Raw genomic sequence first — 7,363 nt, forward strand, 5'->3', positions numbered from 1 at the left:
TAGGGGGCGTGGCCCGCGCGGCCAGGTGCTGAGTTACCCGAGGCGCAGGGGCGCGCGGCAGGAATACCGTGTCTGCATCTCTGTCTTTTGGATTTTGCGGAGCACGCGGGCCACCGCTCAGTGTAAATGTTTTAGTTCTAAAAAAGAAGGCGGTGCTGCGGCGGCAGGCGGGACGGGAGTTTAGGACAGTTTGGGAAGACGGATAGGGTGCCGGATGCCGACAGTGTGAACGCGCTTCGTGCCTCTGAACTCTGCTCTGAAAAATGGATAACACTGTAAACGGAGTGCTGGCTGTATTTTACCTCAGGTGACAGGAAAAGAGAAAAGATCCAGGGTTCTCAGGTTGCGTACCTGTGACTTCGAATGGTCCCTGTCTTTCAGCTTTTGTAGCTGTGGGCAGGCCCCACGGCCTCTCTGCCTCGGCCTCCTCACCTGTGAAATGAGGTGCGTGGTCCAGGGACAGGCTTCAAAAGGGAAACTAACTTTTCCTGGCCGCCAGAATTACCCTCCCATTTTCTGGTTTCTTCCATAGTTTTCACAGGTTGCTGGGCTCTGCCAGCGCTTTTCTTCTAGAAGGTGCTCTTGGTGACAAAGCAATGAACAATAAGTGAATGTGTGTGTGCTCAGTCGTGTCCAGCTCTTTGTGACCCCATGGACTGTGGCCCACCAAGCTCCTCTGTCTGTGTGATTTTTCTGGCCAGAATACTGGAGTGGGTTGCCATTTCCTCCTCCGGGGGATCTACCCGACACAGAGATGGACCCTCCTCTCTTGCATCTCCTGCATTGGCAGGCAGATTCTTGACCACTGAGCCACCTGGGAAGCACTTTAATAAGTGGATATTCACAGAAAGCTTGAAAACAGCTGACCTTAGCTGAGCAGCTACATGTTTCTTAGGGAAGACTTCTCCAGTGTGCAGGTATTGTAAATATTAGCCACTCAGTACTATTTCCCAGGGGAGGGACTCCTATCTTATTCTGCAGGTAAAATTATGAATGTGCTCATGATGCAAAAAAAAAAAATAGTGTATTTTCAAAGTACATCCCGCAGTGTTCTAGCAAGAAAACCAGCAAGACCATCCGCAGTTCCTCCACCCTTCAGAGTTTGAGGAGTGCTGAGGGGAAAGTTCAGAGTGTATAGGGCCAGAGTGGGAGGCGCTCTGTGTGCGGGGTACAGAGGGAGGAGGCATTTGCAGTTCTTGTCTCAGAGTTCCAGTGCTGTGGGGGCAACTGTCAGGAGTCAAACACCACAAAAGTGAGCCTAAAAGTACATCTGCCGTGGAGTCAGAAATCCTTTGGCACCCCTTTCAGAAGGGGAAGCTAGGGGACCTCCCTGGCCGTGCAGTTGTTAAGAATCAGTGCTTCCACTACTGGGTGTGTGGGTTCAATCCCTGGTTGGGGAACTAAGTCCTACATGCCATAAAGTGCAGCCAGGAAGTTTCTAAGAAGGAGGACCCTGCCCTCTTTAATTGTGGGTGCCCCTGCTCGCTCACTTCCAACAGACACATGGTGGCAGAAGTGATGCCATGTGACTTCCAAGTGTGGGTCCTAAAAATGATAAGCTTCCACCTGGCTCTCTCTCTTGGGCCGCTGGGCCTGAAAGAAGCTAGCCACCTTTCCCCAAGGACACCCCAGCAGCCCGTGAGGAGCCCGCTCTGAGGAGGGCCCCCGTGTGGAGGAGGTCCAGTCCCTGGCCAATCAGCACCCGGCTCCCAGACCCCTCCATCCCCAGTGCAGCCGCCCGAGCCCAGCTCTTGAGAGAGGGCTCAGGAGACGCCAGTACCTTGATCTTGGCCGTCCAGCCTCCGGAACGGTGAGAAACAGATGTGTTGCTTTAAGCCTTCCGGGCTGTGGTGTTTTGTTATAGCAGCCCTCACTGACTAACACATTAGATAAATATGTGAATACAGAGGAACAAGCCTAGAGGGTACACGTTCAGCTGAGAAGGGTTTGATGAAACCGAGCCGCAGTGGTGGCGCCGGCCAGAGAAGTGCCGACTGAAATCCAGGCGGCGGGCGGGCACTGTTCCCTGGAAGAGTTTCTCAGCGTATCTGTGTGTTGGCAAATTTTTAGGATAAGTTGTTGGGAAGGAGTGGGGAGGACTTCCAGAGGCCCCCTGCTGGAAGAGTTGGAGCCTCAAAAGGAATAAAAAGCTGTATGTGTTTGACATGTTTAAGTTCATTTGTTCGTAGTGCTGTGTTTTAAAAATCCCGTTGCTCACAGGTGGATATTGCTGGGGCATTGTCTCGTTCTGAAAATAGATAAAAGACTGAAGCAATACAGTTAATCTTGCCTTTTTAATTTTATCTTTATATTTCACCGTAACCAAACCGTTGATGAGGGAAAGCTCTTATTTATAAAATAATTGTAGCCAATACATGCAGATGGTTCAATAAAATTAGATAAGCAACAGTTTGCAAACCTTATGAAATAACCATCCAAGGAGTGGTCCTGAAACAGTGGTGAGAGGCCGGTGGGGAGCTGTGGATCGGAGGGACCAGGATGACAGCATCTGAATTTAGAGCTGTAATTTCCCCTCTAAGCACTACTTTAGTTACATCCCACAAATTATAATATGTTGTGTTCTCCGTTGAAAATGTTTTCTAGTTTCCATTATGATTTCTTCTCAGATCTGTAGATTGTTTGGAGATGTGGTCTTAATATGCACCTATTTAAGAATTTTTCAGAAATGTCTCCAAATTTGGTTTCTGGTTTAATTATGTTGTGAGCAGAGAACATACTTTGCTTTTTGGTTTTTATTTTGGCCATGCTGCTTGTGGGATCTAAGTTTCCCGACCAGAGATCAAACTCGGGCCCTCTGCAGGGAGAGCACGGGGTCCTAACCAGGGATTTCCCCAGAGAACATACTTTGCATGATTTCAGTCCTTTTGAAAATGTGTTGAGATCTGTGGCCAAGAATGTGGACTCCCTTGGTGGGCGTTCCTTGAACTGCTGCTTGGGTGAGTGTCCAGGAAGCATCACCGAGACCCAGCGGGCCCCGGGCATTGCTCCATCCAGGAAGCATCACCGAGATCCAGCGGGCCCCGGGCCTTGCTCCAGTCTTTGAACACTTTTCTGATTTTCTGTCCCTGTGTCCCAACAGTTGCTGAGAGGCACATGTTGGAAGCTTCCACTCTAACGATGGATTTGTCTCTGTTTTATCACTTCTTCCACGTACCTTGAAGTTCTGCACCGTGTACACCTCCGCTTAGGGCTGCTTTGTCTTCTTGACGAGTTGGCCACCTTGCCGTTTTAAATACTTCTTTTTATTCCTGCTAATATCCCCTGGTCTCCAGTTTACTTCGTCTGGTACTAATACAGCAGACTTCCAGCTTTCTTCTTTTTCCTCTTTTAAATTGTATTTGTTTAGCTTTGGCTGTGCTCTGTCTTTGCTGCTTTGTTGTTTGGGGTGAGAAGGAATAAGGATACGAGTCTAGAGCGGGGTGGGGGCGTGCGTGCGAGCCGAGTGTGTTCTGAGGGGGGGTGTCAAGCAACTGTGCACATTGTGTTTCTGGCCAGCAGAGCAGTTACAGCGACCACGTATCCACCCTTGGCTGACCACCGTGGCCCTTTTGACCAGAGCAGCTCCAACCTGGGCCTAGACCATTATTTCAACATATCAAAAACCTATTCTTTAAACTTAAAAGCATTTTAAGGCCAAGTTTAGAGCTCCTTTTGAAATCATGAGTTTGAAAGTTAGTTTTATTTCAATTACATTAGGAGAAGGGGATGACAGAGGATGAGATGTTTGGATGGCATCACCAACTCAATGGACATGAGTTTGGGTAAACTCCAGGAGTTGGTGATGGACAGGGAGGCCTGGCGTGCTGTAATCGATGGGGTCACAAAGAGTCGGACACGACTGAGCGACTGAACTGAACCTGACTAGGTAACTATTAAAAGGGAAAATGTTCTGGCAAGTTCCCACCCACTTTGGGAAACCTGGGGCTTGGGAGCAAAGGAGAGACCTGGGCTAGGTCTAAGCTGCCTCCCTTGTTAGATGACCTTGGGCCATTTATTCATCATCTCTAAGCTTCAGTTTCCTTATCTTAAAAATGGGAATAACAATAATATTTGCCTCATAGGCTTGGGAGAAGTTCCAGTAAGATTAGGTGGGTGACTTATGCCTTTTTTATCTGTGTTGTTATTGTTGCTCAGTCCCTAAGTTTTGTCTGACTCCTGGTGACCCCATGGACCGCAGCAGGCCAGGCTCCTTTGCCCTCTGTCTTCCTTATTTCCCTGTAGGTTTATCTTAAAACAGTGAGAAGTATTTTCAAGAGGGCTAACCTGGTTCTCATTGGAAAGGACACAGATGCTGGGAAGGATTGAAGACCAAAAGAGAAGGGGGTGGCAGAGGATGAGATGGTTAGACAGCATCACCAACTCACTGGACTCCGGGAGATAGTGGAAGACTGAGGAGCCTGGCGTGCTGCAGTCCACGGGGTCAAAAAGAGTTGGACACAACTGAGTGGCTGAACAGCAACCAGAACAGCCTGGTTCTCAAGGGTGGAGGTCACCTCTGGTTTTCAGCAGGAGGCTCAGAGCTGGGACGTGCCCAGTTCCTGAGGCTGGAGGGCAGTGGATGAGGTGGCAGAGGCTCCAGATGCCTGCCGGAGGTCTCGGGGTGGCAGGATCCCCAGCAGGGAGGTTCATGGATTTCGAACACCTTTGTTGCCACCCGCAGCCTGAGCTGAATTTCGAGAACCCTGTTGGGCTGGAGGGGTTGGCTGGTAGTGGTGTGAACCGAGGCCTAGGCTGCCCACCTCACCTCCCGGCCACTGGCCAGCCTGGGTGGCTTTGTCAGCCTGAAGGACCGCCCCTGAAAAACAAACAGTTAAAAAACGTGAAACTGAGTTTCTTCTCGTCCAGGTGAGCGGAGGCTAGGGTTGAAAAAGAGGAAACTCCGAGCCCGTTGCACATGGAGTCCGGCCTCTCACGGTGCACCGTGCCGTGTGCAGCGCACCCTAAGTGCCCGGGAAGTGGTGTCGTCATCAGCTCTGACGGCCTGATTTCGCACACACCTGTCCAGCCAGCCTGCTCTCACAGGATGGGGGGCACAGGTGAGGGGCACCCCTGCCCCGGGCCGCAGAGAGCTGACCCGAGGGAACTGGACGCACTCAGATGACGAGGCATCAGGGAGAACGCAGGATGGCACCGGTCGTGGTTGTTCTTGCCGGGGGTCCACGTGGGGAATGACTGACACCTTGTTCCTCTGACACGAGGTGGAAGGAAGACAAGTAAACAAGGGAAATGAAAGGACTTCCCTGGTGGCCCAGGAGTTGAGACTCTGCACTCCCAGCGCAGCAGGCCTGGGTTCAATCCCAGTTAGGGAACTAGGATCCTGCGTGACACGTGGGTGTGGCTGAAACAAAAATAAATACTCTATAAAATAAATTTTTTTAGAAAAAAGGGAGGCGAGGCAAGGAGTGGTCTGCTTATTGGTCTCGTGTGGACGGCAGCCCCACTGCCGTGTTTGAAGTGCTTCAAGGCAGGGAGCCCCGATTACGAGGACGTGCTGTGTGCTGGCCGAACCCCGAATGCGCACACTGCCACAGGTGCACAGCTGGAGCAGCTTTGTATCCAGGAAACCGTGGCCGGTCAGGACGCAGAGCTTTTCATCCTCCGAAGCTTCCTCTCGCCCCTTTGCAGGTCAGCCCCCCTCTGCCCCCAACCCAGGCACCACTGATTTGGGGGAGAAGGAAATCTAAGTGGTGGGAAAAGAAAATAAAAACAAAGCTAGTGACGGAGGAGGGGAAATTGAGAAACAGCAGGATGCCATCCAAGTTTCTGTTTGCAAAATTGCTCTGTGCGTGTACATGCATTTGCAAGAGAAGCTGGGCTTTGAGAACAGATTTGCATTTTCTTTGTGATTTTTGTATCGAGTTAGAAGGGGCAGAACCTCAGTGGGCAGAACCTCAGATGGCTGCCACCCCCGTGGCCCTCAGGGTGCTGTACTAAGGTAAGGTAAGAGAGCAGCCTTGTTCCCGGGAAATACTCCCAGAAGTATTTCAAAGTAAAAGGCTGTGATGAAGCAACTTACTCTCAAACATATAAATAAGGATTGCAAGTGATGGAGCATGTCGGTAAGATGTTACCAGCAGTGAACAAGAGGTGGGAAAACCTCCTAAACTTGGGGGAGATTGGGAACAAGCATGGTGAGTTTTTTCTAGGAGCTCCAGGGCTTGACGCAGCGTTTGCAAATGTCTGTTGAGTGAATGAATGATTGAATAAATGAAGGAACTAATGAGTTAGTAAATAAGGGATGTGATAATCTTGGCTGAAATTGAAAGACGCTTGCTCCTTGGAAGAAAAGCTATGACCAACCTAGATAGCATATTAAAAAGCAGAGACATTACTTTACCAACAAAGGTTCATCTAGTCAAGGCTATGGTTTTTCCTGTGGTCATGTATGCATGTGAGAGTTGGACTGTGAAGAGAACTGAGTGCTGAAGAATTGATGCTTTTGAGCTGTGGTGTTGGAGAAGACTCTTTAGTCCCTTGGACTGCAAGGAGATCCAACCAGTCCATCCTAAAGGAGATCAGCCCTGGGTGTTCATTGGAAGGACTGATGCTGAGGCTGAAACTCCAATACTTTGGCCACCTGATGCGAAGAGTTGACTCATTGGAAGAGACCCTGATGCTTGGAAAGATGGAAGGCGGGAGGAGAAGGAGACGACAGAGGATGAGATGGCTGGATGGCATGACCGACTCAACGGACATGAGTTTGAGCAAACTCCAGGAGTTGGTGATGGACAGGGAGGCCCGCGTGCTGCAGTCCATGGGTCACAACGAGTCGGACACAACTGAGTGACTGAACTTACCTGAACCGAATCTTGGCTGGACAAAGATACAGGGCAGCGGTCCTCAAGCTTTTTGGCACCTGGGACTGGTTTCATGGAAGACAGTTTTCCCACAGACTGGGGAGGACATGGGGGTGGTTTCAGGATGATTCGGGTGCATTACATTTATCGTGCACTTTCTTCCTGTTATTATTACATAGGCTCCACCTCAGATCATCAGGTATCAGATCCTAGAGGTTGGGGACCCCTGATGTAGAGAAATCTGTATACTAACATTGACCTTTCTGGAAGTTTCATTTTGAGCAACAGCCTATCTCACTCGCAGCGCACTGTTGCGGCCAGCACACTGTCCGGCAAAAATATAATGTGAACCAGGTATGTAATTTTAGAACTGTCCAGTGACCGCCTGAGAGTGTAAAAAGAATCTGTTGATTCAGTCACTCAGTCGTGCCCGACTCTTTGCAACCCCATGGACTGCAGCAACCAGGCTTCCCTGTCCATCACCAACGCCTGGAGCTTGCTCAAACTCATGTCTATCAAGTTGGTGATGCCATCCAACCATCTCA

The sequence above is a fragment of the Bubalus kerabau genome, chromosome 23 (assembly GCF_029407905.1).
Source record: "Bubalus kerabau isolate K-KA32 ecotype Philippines breed swamp buffalo chromosome 23, PCC_UOA_SB_1v2, whole genome shotgun sequence".
NCBI classification, from domain to species: domain Eukaryota; kingdom Metazoa; phylum Chordata; class Mammalia; order Artiodactyla; family Bovidae; genus Bubalus; species Bubalus kerabau.